At 35.5% G+C, this 25,885-nt stretch overlaps 1 pseudogene; it reads right to left on the reverse strand.

The window, feature by feature from the left end:
* Positions 1-25,570, reverse strand: part of LOC126953436 (tubulin beta chain-like) — a 76,670-nt pseudogene extending 51,100 nt beyond the window's left edge.
* Positions 25,571-25,885: the final 315 nt, after the last annotated feature.

Raw genomic sequence — 25,885 nt, forward strand, 5'->3', positions numbered from 1 at the left:
AATATAGTGCCTATGTTTTAGGACTATTATAAAAATTAAATGAAATCAAGTATGTAAAATGGTTTAGTGCTGGGCAATAGTCCAATGATCAATATTCTTACCTCTCATACTTAGACAAGAAAATTGAGCCCAGAAAGAGAGAAGTTCTAAACGCAATAAATCTTTTAGTAATTTTCAAAAATTGTAACCACCATACCTGTTTCCAGAATTCTCTCATTAAGAAATAGTGACTATTTCTCCTCAGATGGTCACAGATTTTGCAAAATGTTGGCACATCTTTCTACATAGCTATTCTCAACAAAAAGTCAAATGATAGACTGTAGTAGACACCTGGATAATGAACACTGAGAGGGAAGGAAATGTCCATACATTTATTCATTCGTTCTTCACCGATGCAACACACGTGCACCAAGTCCCTACAGTGGGTGTTCACATGTGTTGAAGACCGCTGAAAGCTCATGTCTTTGTCCATTCTATTGTAAGCATCAAATTAGTCCCTAACCTAGCATTAGAGTCTCTGTTTATGCTTTAGATGTATTTATAAGTGCTGATGGTTCAAATCACAACAGCAGAGTAAGTGATTCAAGTCATTCTTTGCAAGCTCAGCTGTACCTTTACTATTGCTAGATTTTTTTTTTTACAGTAGCATGTCTGTTCCACCACCTAGAGTAGCTTTTCTAAATCTTCCTTTTGTTCACACCCCTCTACTCCACCACTATCCCTCTGGTCTTTGCCCGTGACCTATAGACATTTTATGAAGTTTGAGATTATTTACTGCAAATTGCCTCAACTGGCTCCCCTCCTTCTCCAAAGGAGTGGATGTGAACCCATCTTCCCTTTCTTCTTCTCAGAGAAGTAGACATCTCTCTTTGCAAAGGCTAATTCCTTGGCGAAGTTCCTGATCCTGTTCAAGTTCTTTGTTTTATCAGCTAATGTTTCTCATCCCCTCACCTGACTCCTTTCCTAATCAGAATCAAAGCAGCACCTCCTTCCCACATCACACTGCTCACTAAACTTCATTGTTAGTATGTCAGTGGGAGCTGCCTGTTAAAACATAACCATGTGTTTCCACCAAGAGATCTAACAGCTGCAAGTAAAAGAAATTAGTATGATTTTCAAAACATATTTGACTAATAACTTAGTCACATATTATGAGTAAAATAACATGTTCTGACTATAAAAATATTTTTTAAAAATCACACAATCTTCAAGAGAGGTGTTCTACATAGAAAATAAAGCTATAAAGTTTCGTGATAATATGTTCACTATGTGACCTTCTAAAATTTGCACATGCTAGAAATATTAAGTAGACCATTTATATTCTTTAAGTGTATGTGTGTGTGTGTGTATATATATTTTTTTTGTTTGTTTGTTTTTTGAGACAGAGTTTTGCTCTGTCACCCAGGTTGGGGTGCAGTGGCGCAATCTCAGCTCACTGCAACTTCTGATTCCCGGGCTCAAGCAATTCTCCTGCCTCAGCCTCCCAAGTAACTAGGATCATAGGCAGGTGCCACCACACCCGGCTAATTTTTGTATTTTTTGTAGAGACAAGGTTTCACCATCTTGGCCAGGCTTGTCTTGAACTCCTGACCTCAAGTGATCTGCCTGCCTTGGCCTCCCAAAGTGCTGAGATTACAGGCCCTACATGTTCATATTCTAGAGGAAATTTTAGTTCCTCAACAGGCTAATGAACTATTACAAAAGTTTTACAGGAAATTAGATTGTATCATAGACTTATGCTACAATCTTTCAATACTTTAGGCAGAAAAAGAACAAGTTAAATTCTTTCAATACTTTGGGCTGGAACAAAACTGTTGTAGAGTTGCTTAAGTCACCTGCTTTTAAATATTTATATACTGAAATCTTGAGGGGACGTTGAAGGACTCATTAAGATGTATTTCTTTCACTTCAGTTGTGATGATTAGATTTCTGAGTCTCTGAACACCAACTACAGATCCATATTTCTCTCTATTTCATTACTCACTGATAATTTTATTTTATGCTGCTTTGGAATTCATCTTATAAAATGCTATGTATTCTCACATCATGTTATGCTCCTGTTTCTTGATTCTCAATGACATAGCATACACTTAAAACAATAGTCTGCTTTTTCTTTAGGAACATTTTAAAATCAACTAATATTTGAGAATGAGACAAAGGGAAAAATTATCATATTTTAATCAAGCTACATGTTGAAAAATTTATTCTTAAATTACAAAATCCTTTATAACAAAAAGGTATAGAAAATAACTTTTCACTGCCTAAAATATTTACAACGAACAAATTCGAAATTCAAGTAAAAGCAAGTTTTGTATTCAAAACCTTTTAAATATATAAAACCAAGAAACAAATGGCTTTTTTTTTTTCCTGTATGCAAACATGAGAAGGTTCCCAAACCTGGCGTGGGTCTGTTTTTGGGTAGCAGGAAGCACTCTGCTGTAAGGGAAATGGCTGTGCTTTAGTCAAGAGTAGGCCGAGGTGGCCTTCCCGTGCAGCATGACTCAGAGGGTTTGGAGCGCAGGCGCACAACCCTGCACACTATGTAACCATGCCACGTGAGGTGCATTAGGTGAACACTCACGTGAGCTCATGCTTGGCTCGGAACCACTGTTATCTGTAAAAGGTATAACTGCCCTGCTGATGCTGTACATATGGCTTGCACCCAGAAAGAGAATAAAGCCATGTCATAGTTGCCTATGATTTCTCAAGTGTTTTTCCAGCTACCCACCACTCACCCACCCACTCCCCTCAGACCTCAGCTTGGGCTAAAACCTGACACTTGGCGTGACATCTGCCTACCATTGTAAACCTCTTCTGTTAGTTAAATCACTGGGAACAGTAGCCTACAGTAAAAGTGCCCTCTGTAATATACCCCATACTCACCTTAATCCATTGCAATTTGCCTTCTACCCAAAAATGTCTGTATAAGCTTTTTCTAAGGTCAAGAATGACTTCCATGTTGCTCATTTCAGTGAACACTGTCATGATTTTATTTGATTCTGAGCATCATTGACCCCACTCTCCACTTTTGTCTTTTGTGGTTCATACACAGACTGATTTAAAATAGTAAAATTGGGGCAGTAGAGAACTAGCTAAAGATAGTATGGCACAGCTATAAAATAGACCACATCATCTTTTTAATTTTTTTGATTTGCTTCAGACTTATTATATTTTATTTTTTGACACATTTTAACCACGTATAATTATATGTCACACAGTGACGTTATGATACATGCATATAGCATGGGACGATTGAATCAAGCTAATTAACATATCCATCCCCTTAAATACCTATCATTTACTCCTCCCGTCTAACCACAGCTTTCTAGTCTTGGATCACCTCCCCATGCCTCCCACTTCCAGCCTCTGCAACCACCATTCTACTGGCTGCTACTATGAGTTTGTTTCAAATTCCACATATAAGTGAAAACATGGCTTTTTTCTTTCTGTGCTTCGCTAATTTCACTTATCAAAATGTCCTCCAGGTTCAGCCATTCAGTCATGTTGTCAAAAATGGCAGGATTTTCTTCTTTTTTTTTCAGGTTTTATTTTAGAATTAGGGGTACATATACAGGCTTGTTACAAAGGTATATTGCATAGAGCTGGGGCTTGGAGTATGAATTCTGTTTTCAGGCTAAATAGCGTTCCATTGTGTCCTTCAGTTCCATGATGCAACTGACAGGATTTCACTCTTTCTTATGGCTGAATAGTATTTCATTATGTATATAGACCATATTTCCTTCATTCATTCGTCTATGGATAGACACTTAGGTTGATTCGACATCTGGGTTATTGTGAATAATGCTGCAATGAATATGGCAGTGCAGATGCTTCTTCCCCACGTACTGATTTCAAGTATTTAGGATATCTACCCAGATGCCCTTCTGTTCTTTGAAGCTCACTCTCTCTCAGCTTTTGAGGTTCTGGGCACTCCTGCTTTTCTTCATTCCTTTCTTGCTGATTCTTCTTAGTCACCTTGGCTCCTTTTCTTCCATTTGGTTCTTAGAATACCTGGACTCCAGAATGAACATACTTAGAGATGGCTTGGGATTACAGCTGTGAATTAAGAAGTGAACAAATAAATAAACTATCCACTAATTCTTTTGATTTCAGAGTACTAAGACCCTCTACACCTATACAATGACTCCTCCTCACCAACCTGCTGATACATGAAATACCCTAAGTAGGAAACTCTCAAAAGTCTTACTATCGAACACCATCACCTTGGGAATTAGGATTTTGTGGGGACACCGGCATATAGACTGTAACAAGAATGTAAAATTTAGAAAAGCTGGGTGATATGTCCCTAGCACCTAAACAATGCATCACAGATACTCAATGAATAATTGGTGACTGAATAAATGAACACATACATACAACTGAACTATGTAGCAGGGAGCAAGTGAACTAGAGCTACATGCTTTTATATGCATGAATATCTCCAACATAGGGTAGAATAATAGTTGCCAAAAATATGTATGATATAAAATATTTATATCCATTTAAAAACATGAAAACAACTTAAATATTAAAGACGTAGGAATGAAAAACAATGAATTCAGGATAGTTGTTGCCTTTGGTGACAGAATGATTCATAGTAGGAATAGGTGCATAGCAGGCTTCATAGCAGGAGTGTTAATAAAAGGCTTTATTTTTTAAGTTGAGGGAATCATGGGTATATATTTTATTGTCATTTATGCATCTTTCTGAATGCCTCAGATGCTGAGTAACGTTTTTTAAAAACTTGAATTGTCCTAATTCAAGAAAAATCACTTACTTACTCACTCTCTTTGCCCCATCATGGTATTCAGGCTACATTTTCTTAGTACATGTAAGCATTGATTTTAGGTAAATATCCTCTAAATGATAAAGTTTATATGAGGTTTAATCCTTTATTAAAATTATACTCTAGTAGGGTGCAGTGGTTCATTTGTGTAATCCCAGCATTTAGAGAGGCTGAGGCAGGAGGACTGCTTGAAGTCAGGAGTTTAAGACCAGCCTGGGCAACATAGTGAGACCCCTTTTCTATCAAAAAATACAAAAATCAGCCCAGGTATGGTGGCATGCGTCTATAGTCCCAGCAACTTGGAGGCTGAGGCAGGAGGCCCTCTTGAGCTGGGAGGTCAAGGCTGTAGTAAGCCAAGGTTGCACCATTGCATTCCAGCCTGGGCAACAGAGTGGGAATCCATCTCAAAAAAAATTATAATGTAATCTTATGGTAGTTATTTACTTATAGATATCTTTTACACTTGCGTTGAGTGCCCTGAGGGGCATTCTCATTTTTGGTGAGGACAGAATCATAACTATGTATTTAGTAAAAAATTATTGAAATGTTTTATGAAAATTTTAAGCTCCCAAATTAGGTACTCAAATTTCTATCTTTATAATAAAAAATATTTGATAACAGCCATCTGAAAGAGCCACTATTTGCTTTAATTCCCCTAAAAGGATTTAGTACAGAGATATGCATACTAGTGAGATAGATTAAAGAGTCTTTGGAGTAGAATTGATTTTAGCTTAATTCTAAAGCAGGCAAAGTTTGTCTTCATTGTCTCATCTTTTTTTTTTTTTTTAATGTGGTAGGAAACTACACCTTCTTAAAATTTTAAGTGTATAATACGTAATTGTTGACTATAGGTACAATGTTGTTCAGTAGATCTCTAGAGTTTATTTATTTGGCTTGACTGAAATTTTAACTCACCATTTCCTCTCCCCCACCCCCAGCTCCCAATAACCACCATTGCACTCTGATACTATGAATTTCACTATTTTAGATACTTCATATAAATGGAATCAAGCAGCATTTGTCTTTCTGTGACTGGCTTATTTAACTTAGCATCATATTCTCAGGATTCATCCGTGTTGTGCATATTGAAGAATTTCCATTTTTTTTAAGGTTGACTAGTATTCCATTGTGTATATTGTCCCACATTTTTTTTATCCAGTCATGTGTTGATGGGCATAATAGGTTGTTTCCACATCTTGGTTTCCACATCTTGGCTATTGTGAATAGAACCACAATAAACATGAGTACTAACATCTCTTCAAGACTTAAATTTCAATCTTTTAGATAAGTATGCAGAAATGGGATTGCTGGATTATATAATCATTCTGTTTTTGATGTTTTGAGGAATATCCGTACTGTGTTTTTCATAGCAACTGGACTATTTTGCATTCCCACCAACAGTGTGCAAGGGTTCCAGTTTCTCCACATTTTCACCAACACTTGTCTTTTGACTGTTCCATCTCTTTCTGTTCTGCATACTTTCTTCCCACCTGGAAAATCCCCTTCTAAACTTTCTGCTGATCCTGAACTTCAGGATCCATTAGAATCTTTATTAATCTCTTAAACTTCAAGAGAGAGTAACAGGGCTTCTCCTTGGTAGAAAACAGAAATGAAGAATCAAAATGTAAAATTTCATCTGACTCAGAACCTTGTCTTTTTTCATATTTCAGCAACATCATCACTCATCTTTTTACTTTCTCTGTTTTTAGTTAGTTCTACTATTCTGGCATGCGTGCATATTACTTGAGCCTCTAATTAATTCCAATTGTTTGAAGTCATTGCCCTATTTTTTCCAGTTTTACCCTATCAGAGTTAAGGCAAATGGATGGGGGGGAAAAAGTTCAAAGTGATTTCTGAACTGAAGACTCAAGGACGAGGCAAAGAATCCTCACCAAGATGATGGCAGTTGTGGAACTCAGAGAAATATAAGCTAATGGCAGCCTACCTTTCTCCCTTCCTGCGCTTTGCGCTTTGATTATGTAATCTCACTGCCTTCTGGCCTCCATGTTTTCTGCTGGGAAATCAGCTACTGATCTTATGGATCCCTTGTACCTGATGGATTGCTTCTCTCTCACAGCTTTCACGGTCTCATTTAGATTATGATGTATAGATCTCTGCGAGTTTATCCTATGTGGAATTTATGAAGCTTTTTACACATATAAATGAATCTTTTCATAAATCTTGGGCAGCTTTTGGCCATTATTTCTTCAAATACGTTATTTGTTCTTTCTCTCTTTCCTCTCTCTCTGGGACCTCCATTATTTGTATATTGATACATTTGATGATGTCCCACAGGTCTCTGAGGCTATATTCATTTCCCTTTCTTGAGTTTTTCTTTCTGTTTCTAAGATTAGATAATTTGAACTGACCTATATTTGAATTTACCAATGGTTTATTCTGCCAGTTCAAATAGGCTGTTGAGACTACCTGGTGAAATTTTCATTTTAGTTATTTTACTTTTTAACTCCAAAATTTTTATTTGGTTCTTTTTTATAGTTTCTGACTCTGTACTGGTGTTCTCTATTTGGTGAGATATCACTCTCATGCTTTCTTTAGTTATTACGACATGGTTTACTTTACTTTTTTGAACATGTCTGCAATCGCTGATTCAAAGACTTCATCTAGGAAATCATTGTCTGGACTTCCTTAGAGACAGTTTCTAATGGCCACTTTTTTTTTCCTGTGTATGAACCATAGTTTCTAGTTTCTTTACATACTGAGGAGAGCCAAGATCACTTAGTGGCCATCAAGCAGACCATCCAGAGGCAAAACTCCTTATCTGAGAAATTTAGAAGTAATTAGACTTCCAGGATCTGCTACTGGGCTTCTTTCCTAAAATGTATAAATAACTAGAATGTCTATACATCTCTGGAATGCATTCATATTGAAACTCATTCTGCAACCCTTGTTAATATTAAGGCACCAAAATGTCTATAAATGTAATAATTTATCATGACCTACATGGCCAATATGGTTCAGATTATCCTTAAGCTCCTGCTTTAAGGTCCGTAAATACCCATAAAGGAAAATCCACCATGGCATGCTCAGTCAGTCCTCTCTTGCTGAGGCTTCCCAGTGCACTCTTCTGCAGCATTCTTTCTATCTAATAATAGACTTCAATCCTATCTAATAAAAGGATTTCAAACCTACACTATTGTCGGTAAATTCTTCTTATTACCTGTAAGCTGATCACTTCACATTGCTGCGACTCTGACTCCTCATCCAGCACATGCCTCATACATTGTTTGGTATAATTGGATATTTAAAATAATACATGATAACTTTGAAAATCAGATTCCCCCCTTTCGAGACTGACATAAAAAAATCTGCTAAATCCCAAAACCCTTAGGTTCCTGAGGCCAGAATGGAAGGGTTGGTCTTCAGAGCCATAAGAGCTGAGAGAGTGAAGATTTCTGCAGGAAGGGCTAAGTACTCTTAGAGCTGATCTGCTCTCTGGATGTATTCTCTCTGCTTTTAAAAAACTGGACGAGAAAAATATTTCCTATGTATAGCAGAAAGGCATTCTTATAATAGTCTTCTTTTTATTTTTCTACTCTCAGAAGTTCTTTTGTTTGCTAAACATTTAGTTTACTCTGCCCTCTTAAACTGACTTTGGCATTACATGGTGAACATGTTCCTTTATGCAATTCTTTGAAGCAAAATCAAAACCAAACTAAACTAAACTAAAATAAAATGAGTTGACATTTCCATAGTTATCTATTTACTTTCTTTATATTTTCAGGTTCTATGTGATCTACACCAATTTTATTTTTGGAGAAAAGATCACACTTGTTAGGCATATATTATCATTACAGGTAAAATATTCCTTTAAGTCTTTAGTTCTAAGGAAGAAAAATAGTGAGAACTGTCCCTCCTCATAGTGATTCTATAAGTTATCAGAACAAGGTGAAAAAATTAGTTATAAATTTTCAGCTTTGCTTTTTTTATACGTCCTACAAATAAACTAGAAGTGATTTTAATTTTTTTAAAACATAAAGTTGCATACATGTCTCCAAATGTTTTGTAACTCAGAAGGCAGCTGGAGCCCTCTTTAATCTCTGAGACTTAGATATCTCCAGATCTCCCTTGGAAGTTCAACACCTTTCTATCATATCTGCTTATATCTTGGTGTTCTCCCACTCTTTTGTGCCAGGTTCCTTAACTCATATATGTGAGTCTTCAAAGATTCATGGAAAATGTTTATTAAGAAAAAAACTATGCATGGATTTCAAAACTTTTTTTGCATCAATATAAACTCATACTAACTTGTTATAACATATCTGAACAGGATATAGTTTGAGATACTAAGAAGAATAAGACATTAGTTTACAAAAGTCTGTATCAGAGCAACATGAGTTCTGCTAAAATGAAGAACAAATATCTATTGACAGTAAAGCTTGGGTGGAAGAAGAGTGAAATCATTGATGCTTTTTGAAAAGTTTATGGGGACAAAGCCCCAAAGAAACCAGCAGTTTACAAATAGATAGCTTGTTTTAAGAAGGGAATAGACGATGTTGAAGATGCAGCCTGCAGCAGCAGACCACCCACGACAATTTGCAAGGAAAAAAAATTTGTGCCCTAATTGAAGAGGACCAATTGTTAACAATAGAGACAATAGCCAACACTCTAGACATCTTAATTGGTTCAGCTTATGCAATTCTGGCTGAAAAATTAAAAGTGAGCACATTTTTCAGTCAGTGAGTATCAAAACCATTGTGCCCAGATCAGCTGCAGACAAAAGCAGAGCTTTCACTGGAATTTTGAAACAAGCAGATCAGGATCTTGAAGCATTTCTTTGAATTTTAACAGGAGATGAAACATGGCCTTACCAGTATGATCCTAAATACAAAGCACAATCAAAGCAATGGCTACTGAGAGGTGGAAAGGGCCCAATCAAAGCAAAAGTGGACTGGTCAAGAGCAAAGGTCATGGTGTTTTGGGATACTCAAGGCATTTTGCTTGTGAATATTCTGGAGGGCCAAAGAACAGTAATGTATGTTCATTATGAGAGTGTTTTGAGAAAGCCAAAGCTTTAGCAGAAAAATGCCTGGGAAACTTCATGAGAGAGTCCTCTACAACAACAATGCTCCTGCTCCATGCTCTCATCAAACAAGGGCAATTTTGAGAGTTTTGATGTTAAATAGGCATCCACCTTATAGTCGTGAGTTGGCTGTGACTCTTTTTTTCCCCCTGATTTGAAAAATCTTTAAAGGGCATCCATTTTTCTTCAGTTAATAGTATAAAAAAGACTGAATTGACATGGTTAAATTCTCAGGATCCTCAGTTCTTTAGGGATGGATGAAATGTCGGTGTCATTGCTTACAAAAGTGTCTTGAACATGATGGAGCTTAGATTGAAAAATAAAGTTGATATTTCTTACTTTTTGTTTAATTTCATTTTTCCATGAACTTTTTGAAGATCCCTCATACCTTGGTTTGTTTTGTTCATGTCAGATCAGACTCAGACAACTTTGTCTCTACCTTTTGTTTTTCTTGTAAAAAATCAATATATACTTTTGTGAGATTAATAATCCTTGTTGAAGGTTTAGAAAAAGATTCTCATTTGAGTGTGTGGACTTTTACTGTCTCACCAAGTCTTCCTCCTCCTTCGCCTTTTGATATCTGCACTTCTTCTGCTCAGACCTGTCAATTCTCCTTTGGTAGCTATTTACATGTCTCTAATTTCTACACCTAAAATTTGCATAATCAAATTCTTCAATGATTTTCATTTGGCAGAACCCACCCCAGCTAAAAGATAGTTGGGTTACTGATAATGAAAGCATTTCATACCCTCAGACACAAAACATATCCATTGGAATTCTGAAAATATGAGAACAAGCAAATTTGGAAGTTAGTCTCAGTATTATTTGTCTCAAAATGTCAGCAGTTCTTTAATTAGGTCATACAAAGAATGATGTTAGGAATATTTACAAGATTATCCATGCCATTAAAGCTACTATAGTCCAATATATTTTGGAGTAATTAACCAGCCTTTGTAATTTTTTCTGAGAATTTTATACTCTCCTCCCATAAGCTGAAGATATAAAAGACACAAGATGAAGATGTAAAAGACATTTGGAATAAACCCTGAGCCAAAACCAGATTTACATTTCTTACTATTTGTCTGCTAACACCAGGTGTAATTCTAAAACTGAACATCCACTATTTTATATAGGAGCTAAAAAGCAGCTTAATTTTTTATGAAAAAAATAAAGGGTATGAATGAGCTTTCTGAAACATTAATTTTATAGTTTAGAGCACAGGAGCATCTTAGTTCTTGAACTAGGATTCTGGTTTTCTCTGCTTGTCTTTTATATTCTTTATGTTTGTAAATGTATGTCAGAATTCATATATGACTTATTTCCCTTGAAATAAGTATACTTATGTTAAAACAAACAGATGTTACCTGCCTAAAATTAGAAAAAAATACTTGCTTTATAATTGAGTGATCAAAGTCATGTTTGTGTCTGTCATTTAAAGTTGGAACAATTCTGTGTCCATGAGCTCGCTTGAGATTTATCATGCCTAATTCAGTAATGTTGACTCAAATCTTTCCAGAATTTTTGATAATTCTGTCTTCACTCAACAGTTATAGGCCATTTTTGCCTCTGAAATATAGGATGTGAAGAACTTTTATCTATTACGGTGTCTCTTTTATAGATCTGTTCATTTTTATAACCAAGTTCTTTTATTTCAACTTATTCTTTAATCTTTCTTCCTAATCTTTATGATTAAACTTTCAACCTCCCCTAGTAGAATAGATTCTAGATGCTGAGGTATATAACTCAATTGTGCAATTCAGAATTGACCTCAGAGTTTTGTATGTCTCCAGTACAACCGTTTAAACTACTTGACATTAAAATGTTAAGCCATTCTGTCATTTTTGAGCAATTTCCTGAATAATTTCCAATTTCCAAGCTATTTGTACACAGGAAACTGCTGTTTAACAAAGGTTGCACCCAATGAAGTCAGGGGCCTTTCATCTAATTATAAACATCCCTTATTATCTTCAATTAAGTCTGCTGTGACCCTGAAATAACTTTTCATAGTTGAAACCAAACTATAAAAAGAATCTATTGGGTATCAAAAGTACCACTTACCTCCCCAAAGAACGAATATTTAAGGCCTCTATCAAAATCTCTACTTCAGGGATCTCTGGAGATGCATGTTTGGCAATGGTATCTATTTACTAAGAATTCATTTTCCGTGAGACTTCTAGAAATATCTTCCACTCAATTAGGAGTTGACGTTCTTCCTTAATTAGACTGAAGTCCCGTAGTATTAGAGTACAAAGCAGAGACCTGTGGGAAGAGGCATTCCTTACAGGAATGAGTCTTTATGTTTAAGGAATACCCCCTGGGAAGGGCTAAAAAGAATAGCCTTGTCAAGCCAAGGGGTGTGAATTGCTGCTGTGAAGATTTACAATTCTAGAGTCCTCTGTATTTTAGTAACATTAGGAGAGGTACCATATGGAAGGGGTATGAGCAGATGGTACTGAGTAAGTGTAAAATGTAGATGATATGGTTTGGCCCTGTGTCCCCACCCAAATCTCATCTCGAATTGTAATGCCCACCTGTCAAGGAAGGAACCTGTAATCCCCACCTGTCGAGGGAGGGAGGTGATTGGATCATCAGGGTGGATTCCCCCACGTTGTTCTCACGATAGTGAGGGAGTTCTCATGAGATCTAATGGTTTTGAAAGTGTGGCACTGGCTGGACGTGGTGGTTCACGCCTGTAATCCCAGCATTTTGGGAGGCCAAGGCGGCCAGATTACCTGAGATCAGGAGTTGGAGACCAGCCTGGCCAACATGGTAAAACCCTGTCTCTACTAAATATACAAAAAATTAGCTGGGTGTGGTGGCCGGTGCCTGTAATCTCAGCTACTTGGGAGGCTGAGGCAGGAAAATCACTTGAACCCAGGAGGCAGAGGTTGCAGTGAGTTGAGATCGCGCCATTGCGCTCCAGCCTGGGCAACAAGAGCGAAACTCTGTCTCAAAAAAAATTTTAAAATGTGTGGTGCTTTCTTGTTAGCTCACTTTTTCTCTCTCCTGCTGCCTGTGAAGAAGGTGCTTGCTTCCCCTTCACCTTCTGCCAGGATTGTAAGTTTCCTGAGGCCTCCCCAGCCATGTGAAACTGTGAGACAGCTAAATCTCTTTCCTTTATAAATTACCCAGTCTCAGGTAGTATCTTTATAGCAGTGTGAAAACAGACTAATACAGTAGACAAATATGCTAACCACCCTGATTTAATCATTATAAACTGTATACATGTCTCAAAACATCACACTGTACCCCATAAATACATACAATCATCGTCAAGTGAAAATAAAATAAAACAACATAATAGAGAAAGCTATGTCTCTTTCTATATATATATTTTCACACACACACAAACACACACACACACACACACCCACACACACACAATTTGCCAGATTACTATTATTTGAGCTTTTAATAAAATGTTATTTAAAATTTAATCTGGATCAACATTTTACATCTTGATTTTTAGAATACTTGGGTTTTTGTTTTGGTTTTCTTAAGCCAGGGTCTCTCTCTGTCACTCAGGCTGGAGTGCAATGGCACAGTCTCAGCCCACTGCAACCTCTGTCTCTCAGGCTCAAGTGATCCTCCCACCACAGCCTCCCAAGTAGCTGAACTACAGGTACACAGGCCACCATAACCAGCTAATTTTTGTATTTTTTTCTGGACATGTGGTTTCACTGTGTTGCTCAGGCTGGTCTCAAACTCCTGAGCTCAAGCAATCTGCCTGCCTCGGCATCCCAAAGTGCTGGGATTAGAGGTGTGAGCCACCACGCCCAGGTTAAAAATACTTGTATTATGAAATAAATGTAACTCTAGAAAACATAGACACTAGCTGCTTGAGAAAATTGGTCTGAGGTAATCTCAACTTCAAACAAGTAATAGTATTTTCAAAATCAGCCCATATCAGTTAGCCCTGGCTCTCCGTGTTTCCCCTACTCTCTTGCTATACTCAGGCTACAGGACTCAAGAACCAATGATACATCAAGTCATAAAAATAAGGAGGTGACTCAAGTAAAATGAGTCTTCATAAATATTAGAGCCTTTTTAGCTTGATAAAGTTTAACAAAGCAACTATTTTATTTCATAGCTGTAGTCTTTAAAACTTAGTTTTACAAATGTCCAAATTGCTATTTAAAATTTTTAATGTCCCTAAGGAAAAAAGCCTAAAAAATGGTTTTTAAAAACATTTTTTATCGCAAAAAATTTCAAACATAAAAATGTAGTTTCATTCATATTTCTGCCTAATCACCACCATTGGAATAGTTTAATCGAATTCCTAGATATGATATCATTTTATCTATAAATACCTAACAGTGTATCTTTAAAGGGCAGGGACTTTAAAAAAAAATATGATGAGAATATCATGATCACACCTAAAGACAACGATTCCAGAGCATCAAATTGTATCTAAATACTGTTCCAGTTTTGCTGGTTCTATTGTAAATGTATTGTTTCCGTTGGCTTATTCAAATAATGATACAAAGTCTACACATTGTCTTTGTGTAATATGCCTCTTAAGCCTCTTGATATATTACAGTTTTTCTCCTTCATTTTTTCCTGCCATTGGTTTGTTGGAATTTCCCACAATCTGAATAGCAGCATACTGGTATTGTTTTAAAGATGCTCATTTACTCTATGAATGTCCTGTGAACTGGAAGTCAGATCTAGATGCTTAACTAAATTCCTCTTGACAAGAACATTTCATAGGTGGTTGTGTGTGCTTTCTGTTGCTCTGCATCAGATGGTACATGGTATCTTGTTTCAATCTCTTTTACTTGATATTAAGATTGATCTGTGAATTCATGTGTGATCAACCTGATCCATCCATCATAAGGTTTCCTACTGACCTTCACCTAAGGATTTTAAAACTGATGAATGCTACCTAGATCTATGATTTGATTAGGAAAAATATTACATGTATTTTAAATTCTTTCTGAATTTGTTTAGAATTATTTCAGAAAGAAGGTTCTTTCATCAACTATTTGATTACTCACAAATGCATTTTGTACAAGAAAGGTAGAATAGATGCTTAATTCCCAAATTTATTCCTAATAAACTAGGACGATTTGTATATCCTTATCAAGAGCTTTCCAACACAGCAGGCATTAGAAAACAGTTATAATTTGATTTGATTTCCTTATTTTCAAGTAGGACAAAATTGTTTGAGGTTGATTTCTTTCATTTTCACTTGGTTATGAATAGAGTATAATCTTTTGTAAAAATATGATTGGTTGTCTAGAAAGTAATTTTTTATCCAAAAATTATGTGATTCAGAATATTGACAATGAAAAGCTGGTGAACTGGAGAAGAAGAAATAAAAATGAGAAACTTGTCTTTCACCAGGGTGGTTTGAAATGAGATAGATATTATGGGGAGAAGGGATAGGGATAGGATAAAAATGGAGTGACACTTTTCCTAGTATACGTTCAGTATGGATTTGATTTTTAGAACATGCTATTTAATTAATTAATTTTAACTTTCATTTTAGGTTCAGGAGTACATGTGCAGGTTTGTCATAGAGGCAAATTATGTCTCACAGGGTTTTGGTGTATGAATTATTTCCTCACCCAGATAATCAACATCATACTTGATAAGTATTTTTCCTGATCCTCTCCCTTATCTCACCATTCACCCTCAGATAGGCCCCTGTGTCTGTTAGAAAATGCTATCTTTTTTTTTTCCATTTTCAGGGAAAGAATATGTTATTTTTTTAATCTTCAAAAACAAATAAAATAAATAAAAAGGGAAGGGCAACATAGAATACAAACAGAAAGAAATGAATAACATAATACCCTCAACTGAGAAATAAAGAGCTAACCCAATTACTTGTTGAATCTGATATTTTGACTATAAACTTTCTGGCTAAAAAAAAAAAAAAGGCAAAAAAGTTAGTAGTTTGTAGATTAGTGTTTCAGAGGTATAGTTTAGAAATTCTGAAACTTCTTAGTACATATTGTAGGACTGAGCAGATACATAAATGAATTAAGCATAGTAGAAGTCAGGTTTGTTATTATCAGAAAAGAGTATCACAAAATGGGAAGGGTCAGCGTTTGGAGCAGCAATCCATGAAGGGCTCTGGGCATCCCTGTGCATCATTGCTGGGGGTGCCAGGAATGCAACACCCTCATTACTTTTCATCTAGGCCATTTTTCAGCGTTGGATGTGCTAGCAGTTTTGAGAGATGAAGTCGTGACTCCCTAGAAGACAAAAAACAGGTTTACTTATTTTACTACCAAACAATAAGTTCTTCAGCCGTGCCGCAAATCCACTGTGCATCCAGTTTCCACCTGCAGCTCATGCATCATCCCCACAGGACTTGAGAGCAAGAGGATCCCACGCAAATCATGTTGCTTGCTGTGCTGCGCATAAAATGTCCTTTGTCTCTGACTCAGAAGTCTTGTATCTTCTATCAGCATGCATGAAACAGTGGCAGGCTAACTCATTAAAATAAGGTAAAATCAAATTCCAAGTCTGAATGATGCTAGAATGACATACGGTATTTTATTAGAATTGGAGGGATGGGGATGAGCTCATAGTTATAAAGATAAATGATAGATGATAAATGTATAGACAGCTAGATATTCGTGTGTATGTATAAATAAATGTTTTTACAAAGATAAATATTTTTATGAAGTAGATTGCTACAGGCTTCACATAGCCCTTAGCTCTTTGTTTATAAATACCTTTCCTCTCTAAAAAGATCCAGGGCTCCCTGGAGAACTGGCTAATTCTCAGGCATGGAATGAAAAAATACAAGATGAACCTGGAGAAGCTTTCTGTGTCAGAAAGTAAGAATGTGCTCAAAGAATGATGGGAACATGCGAAAAGGACATAGGAGTCTATTTGAAAGGCATCCCACTGGCCAAACATAGGATAACTCTGAGGATAAAAATAATGGCAGTAAAGAATTATAACCCACTGAAATAAAAAATGATAAATGGATAAATGAAGGCATTATTTATAGTAGAATGACAGCTAACACATTTTAAAAGAAAAATAGAGATACAAGATCAACATTTGGCAACCACCATAATAGTTGTTCCAGGAAAGAAACATCCATGAAACCTAAAAACTAATAGATGCAAATTGATGAGAAAGATAATGTTTACATAACCTCAAAGTATCTCTTTCATAAAATACTTATTAGTGACAGAGTGAAAATGGTGAGTATAAATGGAGAAACCTGGCAGACAGCATCTTAACCAAGGGATCAAGATGGAACAATTGTGTACTATAATGTACATTCTTATATCAGGCACTAAGTACGCAACATCACTTTTGTGCTGCTCTGCACAAAACACATAACTGAAATCTAACTCTGAGGAAACATCAGATAAAAACAAAATGAACAATATTCTTTGTAATAAGTGATCTGTGCTCTTCAAAATGTGAAAGTCATAAAAGACAATTCCAGGTCAAACGAGACCAAAGATACACAACAACTAAATAAAAAAGGAACCTTATATTATATTTTGCACAATAAACTATTTTTTGCCCTCTCTTTAGAGAATATTAATGGGAAGTTGGTGAAATTTGAATAAAGTCTCTGTACATGAGATTATAACATTATATCAAAGTTAATTTCTTAATTTTAATCACTGTTAGGTGGTTATATAAGTGAATTTGTTTTCTGGGGAATACAAACTAAATAATTTAGGAATAAAAGGATATATATCTATGATTTACTCCTAAATGACTCAGAATATATATATATGTATATACACACACATATACACATATGTATATGTATATATAAATTTGTTATATATAACATATGTATGTGTTAATATAATAAATTTATATATACACATATATGTATATAAATACAATATACATATTATATATATAATTTATATCTCTATCTATGGAGACAGCGAGTAAAGAAAATGTGAAATGTTACCATTTGGGGCCTTTAGCAAATGGTTGACAGAGATTCTTTGTATTATTTATTTATTTATTTATTTATTTATTTGAGATGGAGTCTCGCTGTGTCACCCAGGCTGGAGTGCAGTGGCATGATCTCGGCTCACTACAACCTCCACCTCCCATGCTCAAGCAATTCTCCTGCTTCAGCCCCCCAAATAGCTGGCATTGCAAGCCCGAGCCATCCTGCCTATCTAATTGTTGTATTTTTAGTAGAGATGGGGTTTCACCGTGTTGGTCAGGCTGATCTCGAACTCCTGGGCTCAGGTGAACCGCCTGCCTTGGCCTCCCAAAGTTCTCTGTATAATTTTTGCAACTTTTTAGTACATGTGAAATTGTGTTTTCTAGAAACATTTATAAAATTTCATTTCTTGCAAAATTCAGTACTTTTTTTTTACTTTTAGATTTAGTCAAGAGGTTTTAGTAAAATTTAAAGTAATTGGAATTAAAAAGAATTATTTCTAATCCTGGCTGAGCACAGGCTTGATAACTTAATCTCTCTGAGCTCCAAAGACATATAATTGCAATATTAATATATATATACACTTACTTTTCTCATACACTTAATACTTTTATATAGCAAACATAGATTGAATCCTGACTTGCTTTTTAATGAAAAGTTTATGGCAGGAAATTGAATAGAGAGATCTGATTATAACCTCAAACTGTAATTCTTAATCTCATGACATACTAATCCAAAGTACTACAAGTGACTTATTTCCACAAATATTTAAAGTAAAACTTTAACTCATAACATTTTTTTGCAGAGTAGAACATGGTTATTGTCATACTAATGTTATTGGTGTTTTGGTAAATTTTCCTGAGTTGGGGATATAGGGTTGGATTATGGTTAGGATACTGTGCCTTGTACCAGCAGTTGATGGTCCCATCTGGGACCCACCTGTCATTAATAAAAGCAGTATGCACGAATTACTGCAGTGCTTTATGTCTCTATAAATATTGGGTTTCATCAAAATATAATTGTAGGCATGGGAAGGAGCGCATCCATATTTGAACATCATCTGTCATGAATTGTTTGAGGACATAACATTTAAAAATTATTGCTCCAAAAATGCAAATGATTTGAAGACACCATAACTTACGATTCATAAATGTGTTCATAACTGAACAAGGTTTATGTGGGACATTTCAGTATTTGTAACTTATAGAAGTAAAAAGTGATAAATCTTGCTGTTTTATCATTTATAGATAAAATAATTTTGAGAAAGAAAACATTTTGGAGATAAATATACTACCTTTCCTAGAAGTAGTTCTAGATCATTGCAGATAATGTTTCTAGAATAACTAAACAACCACATTGGATTTGATGAGCATACCACTGCTGCAAAGCACTGTGCAAAGGAGCACTCAGCTCCTTTAAATTCATTGCATTTGTATAAATGGAACTGGTTTGGTCAAAGGCTGTCTTTTAATGAGCAAGATTTTACATTCAAGAGTGAACATAATCCCTTGGTTCAAGAGTCAATGAAATGAAAAAGTGATTAATTCGCCAAATTAGGGCTGAATTTACTTTTGTATTCTTTATAGACTAGGCGCTACTGGATACATTTGACTCATTTGAAAAGTCCACTCCATCACAATTAACTTTTATCATTACCACCTACTTCAGGGCCTGCTTTCCCAGTTGTTTTCAAATATAAATTTCCTCAGGAATATAAATAGGTTTACTTAGTGATGATTCAATTTGAAGTGGAAACTCACTTAGATCTACTGGGGAATACAGAAAATCTATTATATTAGTCTTGGTTATAAGGAATTATAGTAGTTAGTAAAACAAATTATATTCACATGAAATAGAGCATATCATAGATAAATAGCAAAAAATATTTGCTAAATCCTAACAGATGCCCAGATTTTTGGTTCTTTACTGTTCCCTCTATTTTTGTGTGGAGATTTAGAGAGATTGAAAAACTAAGCCATCACCTCACCATATTCTCAGAATCGATCAATTGAATTAATAATTTTGAATATTTGGGAACAGTTAATATAATAGAAGACAAGGAATTTTAAAATGTGCTCTAAGGCATGGATAGAATTTACGTATTTGAAGGTTATTCTAATTACCATGTTAGAGATTGTTCAGCATGCTGTAAATCACACATATCTCATTTTAACATCGCGGAGGCCAAGTGCAGTGATTCGTGCCTGGGAGGCCAAGGCAGGAGGATCGCTTGAGCCCAGGAGTTTGAGATCAGCTTGAGCAACATGTGAGACCCTGTCTCCACAAAAATAATTTTAAAAATTAGCCAGGCATCGTGGCCTGTAGTTCCAGCTACTTGGGAGGCTGAGGTGGAAGGTTTGCTTGAGCCCTGGAGGTCCAGGTGGCAGTGACCCATGAATGAACCACTGTACCCCAGCCTGGGCAACAGAGTGAGATCCTGTCTCCAAAAAAATTATAATAAAATAAAACAAAATCATGGCATATCTGGGCCCTTTTTATTATGGTTATTTTTTTTTTTTTTCCAAATTACTATTTGCTGATACAATACTGAAGTAACAGGGACTGGATTGAGGTAGAAGGAACCATGCATAGTTTCAGTTGTGTAGAGCAAAGGGACAAGTAAAGTAACTAGTCCTCTGTCACCGCAGCAGGCCTACACACCACTTTTGTCTTCTGCAGCTAGAGCTCAGGTCAGGTGGCTTTCTGTTCCTTCTGGTCTGCAACCTCCAGTTACCTTCCAAATACTAGGAATCATGGGCATGGCAGTAGAACCCCAAAGCCCCCTAAAAGCCATTAAGAAAATATCCAGACTCAGATATGTGGCAAAAAATTAGGAGCAGGTCCAGATTTTGTGACCCAGAAACTTTTACAACTGGGAGAAACTTTTTTAAAAATGCAAAATAGGAAATCCAGAATTGGGAATAAAAGTAAATATTTGTTTAGAATGAGTAAAAAAACCTTCCTCGGTTACTAATTATAAAGGCTGATAAACACCACAAACATTAAAAATGCAAATAACTCAATATTTTTATTAATTAACTCCCTGACATACCTTTATCAGCTTTATTGGGATATAACTGCATAAAAAATGCACATGCTTAATGTGTACAACTTGAAGCCTTTGGATGTAGGCACGCAACTGTGATACCATCACCAAAATCAAGATAATAAACACGTGAATCACCTGCAGAAGTTTCCCTATGCCCCTTTATGTGTGTGTCTCTGTGTATACGTATGTGTGTATGTCACACATTCTATTAGTGCTTACTCTGAAGGCTATACCTGCATTCTTGATTCGTTTATTGTAGTTATGAATTTTAATAATATATATTTTAAATTCAATGAAAGATTACATCATTGTTTGGAGACTTATCATAAGTCTACAGTCTTAAATTTTCAGGTGTACAATACCAGTGTTATTTACAGGCACTATGTTGTACAGCAAATCTTCTATTTCTCCTTCTTTTCTTATTCATAAAGATTTAAAAATATAAAAACCATAGCTAGCTTCAAGAAACTGACTGTGAGCAAGATTTGCTCTTGAGCCATAGTTTGCCAGTTCCTCTTTTGGTATAAAAAATTTATTTTATCATGCTTCACTTCATTGTGCTTCAGAGATACAGCATTTTTCACAAATTAAAGGTTTGCAACAATCCTACTTCAAGCAAATCTATTGGTGCCATTTTTCCAACAGTATATGCTCACTTTGTGTCTTTGTGTCCCATTTTTGCAATTTCTGCAATATTTCAAACTTTTAAAATTATCATTACGTCTGATGTGGTGATCTGTGGTCAGTGATCCTTGATGTTGCTATGGTAATTGTTTTGGAGCACCATGAACTTGTGCCCATATAAGATGGTGAACTTAATAAATGTTATGTGTGTTCTGACTGCTCCACCAACCAGCCATTCCCCTATCTCTCTCCCTCTCCTTGGGCTTCCCTATTCCCTGAGATACAACAGTACTGAATTTAGGCAAATGAGTGCAATGCCCTCTAAGTGAAAGGAAGAGTCACACGTCTTTCACTTTAAATCAAAAGCTAGAAATGGGTAGTGAAGAAGGCATGTTGAAAGCCAACATAAGCCAAAAGCTAAACCCCTTGCAAAAAAAAACAGTTGGCCAACTTCTGAATGTGAAGGCAAAGGAAACGTTCTTGAAGGAAATTCAAAGTACTACTCCAGTGAACATATTAATGATAAGAAAGCAAAACAGTCTTATTGCTGATATGGAAAAAGTTTTAGTGGTCTGGTTAGAAGGTCAAACCCACCACAACATTCCCTTAAGCTGAAGCCTAATCCAGAGCAAGAACTTCTATGGAAGCTGAGAGAGGTGAGGAAGCCATAGAAAAAAGTTGGAAGCTAGCAGAGGTGGGTACATGAGGTTTAAGGAAAGAAGGCATCTCCATAACGTAATTGTGCAATGTGAAGCAGCAAATACTGATGAATCTTTCTCTTTTTGCTTTTAATATGTACATTTAAAATTATAAAAAATTTCAGCTTGTTAAGGAATAACTGAAAAATAAAATTCACATATTTAAAGTATATATTTAGCTATGTTGTCCAGGTTGGTCTCGAACTCCTGACCAGGCCTGGGCGAAAGAGCAAGATTCTGTCACAAAAAATAAACAAATAAATAAAGTATATATTTAAAGTGTACAACATGAAGATTCAATATAGGTATGTATTGTAAAGTGATTACCACAGTCAAGTTAATTAGCATATTCATCCCTCAACTCACATAGTTCCCCTTTTTAATTTTTGTTTTCTTGATGAGAACTCTGAAGATAAACTCTCTTAGCTAATTCCACGTATACAATACAATATTATTGACTATTGTCACCATGCTGTACATAGATCCCCAGATCTTATTTTTATAACAGAAAGTTGGTACCCTTGGATCAACATAAGATCACAGAATTTTATTTAAGCACCTCTTTTGCTGTATCTCATGAGATTTTTATATGCTATATCTTTATTATCATTTAGTTAAATATATTTTCTAATGTCTGTTTTGATTTCTTTTTTGGTCTATGTATTAAATAGACATTTATTGCTTAATTTCTAAGTAGGCGGGGATTTTTGTAGCTTTCTTCTCATTATTTTGTCTTAATTCTGCTGTAATCAGAGAATATAGTCTGAATTAGTAAATTCTTTGATAAGACATAATTTGTGGACAGCATATGGTTAATATTGGTATCCATTGCACTTAAAAAATCATTCATTTCCTTGTTGTTCAGTGCACTATTCCATATATGCTAACTAGGTCAAATTAATGATGATATTCAAATCTTTTCAAACCTTACTAAAATTTTTTGTCCCATTATTCTATCAGCTTTAAGAACTCTATTTCACTTTTATTCCCTTCCATTTCTGCCATATATTTTGAAACCTGGTCTATGAGTACATGCAGACCCAGGAGTATGTCACTGCGTTGTTTCATGACCCCATTATCATTCTGAAATGCCCTTCTTTAACTTTTATAATGCCTGTTTCCTTAAAGCATACTTTTCTGATCTTAGCATAGCTAGATGATCTTTTTTTGTTAATGTTTTTCATAGTAATTTTTTTCTGTTCTCTTACTTTTAATTTTATACGTTCTTGTATTTAAAATGTGTTTTTTCTATGCTGCATATTGCTGGGCTTTCTTTTCTATTCAATGTATTTTATTTCTTATTTGGTTTATTTAGTTTAACTTATACTTATTGTAATATCTGATATATTACACATATATATGTGTGTGTGTATATACATATATATATATAAAAAGTTGTGTTTATGTCCATTTGACCCCCTGAATTTATGGTTCTCTTTATCTGCATTCGTATTTCTTTAATTTATCAAAACTTCTATTTGTCCACTAATTTCTTATTAATTTGTTAGTCACACATTCTATTAGTGCTTACTCTGAAGGCTACACCTGCAATCTTGGTTTTTTATCATAGTCATGAATTTTAATTGCATATATATTTTAAATTCCACAAAATATTACGTTTTTGTTTTGTACAGTGAATGTCCATTTATGTTTGGGTTTAACACAAAAAAATTGAGAATAATGACTCAAATAGTTTAGTTTTAAATTCTTGATTATTTTATCTAAATTTTATTTACATACCACTTGGCTTTCCTTTTCTCATTCAGAAACCAAGGTCAAAAGCAAAGATCCCAACATTTAAAATGTCAGTGCAAGATCCCTTCTCTGTTTATGAAGGCCGTTTTAAACCAAATGAAATTACACAAACATACAAATAAATGTTTTAGTGAAATAATTTTAACTTTCACCTTTTAGTTTTAGGCAGTGAACATTAATATACAAAATTTTTCATCTTAAAATACTATCCATTTGTTTATAACAAGACATCTAATAACATGTAAGCAGAATATGCTTCAACTTAGGTTAAGTAAATGATACACATAATTGTAAATAAGCAGTAAATGTTTAGAAGGAATCTATGAAAACTTTTGACTCAAAACCATTGAAAATGCAAAATCCCAGTTCTTGAAGATAACAAGTTAATGGATACATTTTCTTTTATAACAGAGAACTGTCTAACCTCAGTGATACTGAGTCTGAATGAAGCATGAATTTATTATTGATAATCTTAGCGAGGCTGGTCCTCCCTAAACGTTCGTTTACTTCATTTTAAAATTCTAATCTGTATTACTGCCTAAGCAAAAGCATCACTGCATGAGCTGTGTAGAATTTGTCATTTAATTCATTTGTGGCCTCTTTTCGAGCCCACCTGTGTCAAACAGTCATGTGTCTATGCTTGGATATGTTAATTAATGTGTTATTTTCTAGGGAACGACTTTTACTCAATAACTTCTGCTGCATGGCCTCTTTGAAGACCACTTCTTGGTTTCTCTGAAATCAGCTACTTTGTTAGTATTTACTGCAAACAAAATTATCTTGTAAAATGGAGAGATCAAGTCAAATCGGTTTCATCTAGTTCTAAATTCCCCCTTACCCGTATGTTCACTCCATCAATACAATTCTCTAATGCAATTTAGGGAATGGTCCCTGTACCCAGTTTCTTATTTTTTAAATTAACATCTTCAAGTATTTAGCCTGCTTGGCTTCCCTTTTTAACTTTGCCTCCCCTTTTTAACTTTGCCTCATCAAATACATGCTTTCAGAAGCAGTCCCATATTAGAGCCTAAAGTATAAGGAAAAATAAGAACCCCATATATATTTATCACAGTATCTTCTCATAGTGTGAGCCAAGTGGAGAAGTCAATAACAGCTCTATATTTTTTTAAAATATGACTACATATGAATCTGTGTTGCCCAATCCGTTTTCACACCATCGTCAACATTCAGATGCCCTGGCCATGGGCTGAGACAATTGCTATTGTACAATAATGCCACATGGTAAAACAGCCTGAATTTATTAAAATTTCTGGTATTTTGTGCATCCCAGATTTTTTGTATTAATTTTAGTTTTTAAAAATATTGCACTAAAATATTATTTATCTTGATTACTGGAATTTCTAGCACCCTTTAAACAGTTGTGCCCCAGGAGAGTCCCTCCTAGGCCACACCCTAAACCCCATCCTGAGCTGGAATCCTTTCCTTGAAAATTAATGTCTGAGCACTCAGCATGGTGAATTTCTTTGATCTTTCTCTTTGAGGAGAGAGGAGCATGTACTTCTGTCTCAGCTCCTTGATCATCATCATCTGTCTCTGGAGAGGCTGCAGATGGGAAAAGAAGATTTTTCCACTTCCGAGTCTTCGGAATCATTTGGCAGGTCAACCAAACTGCCCTCCAGTGGTGTCTGCATTTTCCTCTCATTTCCTCTACTTCTGACTCCTCCTCCTGGACCTCCTTAGCAGGTTCATTTTCTTCTACCCGGCTCATTCCGTGATTTCAACCCAGACCTCTTCTCTCTCCCTCCCCCTTGCTACACTTTCCCAGCTCTCTTGTGTCTGTCTCAGCTTCCTGCACCTCTTTTCTCTTGGGAACATCATGCAGCTACCTGCTGCCCTCACTCTGCCCCCATGTCAGACTGTGTTCCCAGGCCTAGGGACTATGAGAATGATGATGCTTAATGTCAGAATGTTTAATACACATTTAATCCAAATATTATACTAATGTGCTTTAAAAGTGGCCCAGATCATTACTTTCCTGCTTTTTCAAAAAAACCAGGGGGTTAGGGAAAAGATCCAGTTTATA

This window comes from Macaca thibetana, chromosome 4, assembly GCF_024542745.1.
Source record: "Macaca thibetana thibetana isolate TM-01 chromosome 4, ASM2454274v1, whole genome shotgun sequence".
NCBI classification, from domain to species: Eukaryota; Metazoa; Chordata; class Mammalia; order Primates; family Cercopithecidae; genus Macaca; species Macaca thibetana.